Source organism: Tachysurus fulvidraco, chromosome 13 (genome assembly GCF_022655615.1).
Source record: "Tachysurus fulvidraco isolate hzauxx_2018 chromosome 13, HZAU_PFXX_2.0, whole genome shotgun sequence".
Lineage (NCBI taxonomy): Eukaryota > Metazoa > Chordata > Actinopteri > Siluriformes > Bagridae > Tachysurus > Tachysurus fulvidraco.
The window spans coordinates 25,731,583-25,734,436 of record NC_062530.1 but is presented as its reverse complement, the minus strand read 5'-3'; positions in this window follow the sequence as shown (position 1 = coordinate 25,734,436).

Sequence of the window (2,854 nt, the reverse complement as noted above, 5' to 3'; positions counted from 1 at the left end):
TACAGTGCAGGGGTAACCAAGGGTTAGATAATTCTACAGTGCAGGGGTAACCGAGGGTTAGTTAATTCTACAGTGCAGGGGTAACCGAGGGTTAGTTAATTCTACAGTGCAGGGGTAACCGAGGGTTAGTTAACTATACAGTGCAGGGGTAACCGAGGGTTAGTTAATTCTACAGTGCAGGGGTAACCGAGGGTTAGTTAACTCTACAGTGCAGGGGTAACCGAGGGTTAGTTAACTCTACAGTGCAGGGGTAACCGAGGGTTAGTTAACTCTACAGTGCAGGGGTAACCGAGGGTTAGATAATTCTACAGTGCAGGGGTAACCGAGGGTTAGTTAATTCTACAGTGCAGGGGTAACCGAGGGTTAGTTAATTCTACAGTGCAGGGGTAACCGAGGGTTAGTTAACTCTACAGTGCAGGGGTAACTGAGTGTTAGTTAACTTTACAGTGTTAGTTAACTCTACAGTGTGTTAGTTAACTCTACAGTGTTAGTTAACTCTACAGTGTGTTAGTTAACTCTACAGTGCAGGAGTTAAGTCTACCGAGTGTTAGTTACCCCTACAGTGTTAGTTACCCCTACAGTGTTAGTTAACTCTACAGTGTTAGTTAACTCTACAGTGTGTTAGTTACCCCTACAGTGATGGTGTCATCTCTACAGAGCAGGTTTTATCTCCACAGTGCAGGATTATTGCTGATTAAAGTGCACTCTAGTCTGCCTTGTAAAGCTGTATTTATTTTACAAAATGTTTTTAAATGGTCAGAAACACTGATTACTGAACTTCATCCATCACATCAACAACAATAAACCTCACAGGTCTTAACTTACCCAGGCTTCATTTTATGTTCATGAATACACAGTTTCTCTTTACCTTCATTTTAGAATGTTAAAGCACCTGGTCTTGGTGCGATTCACATGGAAATGTAAGGTGTCATTTGGCTATGTATTCCTCCATTTAAATTGTAGCCTCTTATTCATGGATGTATCTTTGGGCTCAGAATGGACATTCAAATTCACTAATGACATTTGCATATGTTGGGGCTATATTCATACAGGCGTTTTATTTACACACAGACCTGGATACGTCATGAATAGCTCTATTTAAATCCAAATGCAAACTGTACCAAACGTCCAGAAGCTCTGCGTGGTTTAAAAGTTTCAGGGCTACAGAACTGACACTACTCCATCATCACAGAACAGATTTAATCCTTCGAGTTTATACAATAAAGTCCACCGGATGAATCGATGCTCTTTGTAACACATTTTATTCTGCTTTTTTTTCTTTCTTCTGTTTGGTATTAGAATTAAATACTTTATGCTAATGAATGCTTGTTGACACGGGGTTACACCGCTCAATCACTCAATTCTATTCCAGTAAATAAAATAAAAATAAATTAAAATAAAATAAAATAAAATCTAAATAAATAAATAAATAAATAAATAAATAAATAAATAGGGGCACGGTGGCTTAGTGGTTAGCACGTTCGCCTCACACCTCCGGGGTTGGGGTTCGATTCCCGCCTCCGCCTTGTGTGTGTGTGTGTGGAGTTTGCATATTTTCCCCGTGCCTTGGGGGTTTCCTCCGGGTACTCCGGTTTCCTCCCCAGGTCCAAAGACATGCATGGTAGGTTGATTGGCATCTCTGGAAAATTGTCCGTAGTGTGTGAGTGTGTGAGTGAATGAGTGTGTGTGTGTGTTTGTGTGTGCTCTGTGATGGGTTGGCACTCCGTCCAGGGTGTATCCTGCCTCGATGCCCGATGACGCCTGAGATAGACACAGGCTCCCCGTGACCCGAGAAGTTCGGATAAAGCGGTAGAAAATGAATGAGTGAGAAATAAATAAATAAAAGGTCCAGAAAAATCCTAACAATTAACAATTAATATGCTAAAAGGTGACGTAAGGTGTTTATTATTTATTTTTTTTAAATTCAACCAATCAGATTTCAGCTTTGGGGTAGAACGATGGCACCAAATAATATTTAACGTTTAATTTTACATTTTAAATAAAGTATTTGTATATAAATACTAGACCGTGACAGTGCGAGTTACCCGTCCATTACAAATTTCTAATAATTACATTAAACGATATAATTAAAGCTCATTTTGCAGACAGGACTCAAGATAAACGCTTTATTTTTCTATCCAATCAAATTGGGGATGCAAGGCAAGTGGGAAAACTCTCAACATACAAACATTTATATACTGATGTATTTCTATAACTCAGAACACGAAGCATGAAAGTTGCTAAACAAATCTAACGATATGTTGTTATTTACAGCGTACAGCCAAAAGTATGTGTCGTCATGAGCTCTTCTCTTCTCTTCTCTTCTCTTCTCTAAGAGGAGGAGAGGAGAGGAGGGAGAGGAGAGGAGCAGGAGAGGAGAGGACGAGGAGAGGGAGAGAGAGGAGAGGAGAGGAGTAGGAGAGGAGAGGAGAGGAGAGGAGAGGTAGGGAGAGTGAGGGAGCAGGTATGAGAGAGGAGAGCAGGAGGAGAGGAGAGGAGAGAGGAGAGGGGAGCGAGAGAGGAGAGGAGGAGAGAGGAGAGAGAGAGAGAGAGGAGAGGAGAGGAGCGGAGAGGAGGAGAGGAGAGGAGAGGAGAGAAGAGGAGAGGAGAGAGGAGGAAGGAGAGGAGAGCGAGAGGAGGGAGAGGAGAGGAGATGGAGAGGAGAGGAGAGCAGGGAGGGAGAGGAGAGAGAGGAGGAGTGAGAGGAGAGGAGAGGAGGAGGAAGGAGAGAGAGGAGAGGAGAGGAGAGGAGGAGGGAGGGAGAGGAGACGAGGAGCGTGAGCAGGAGAGAGGAGGAGAGAGGAGAGGAGAGGAGAGGAGAGGACAGAGAGGGGAGGGAGAGGAGAGAGAGGAG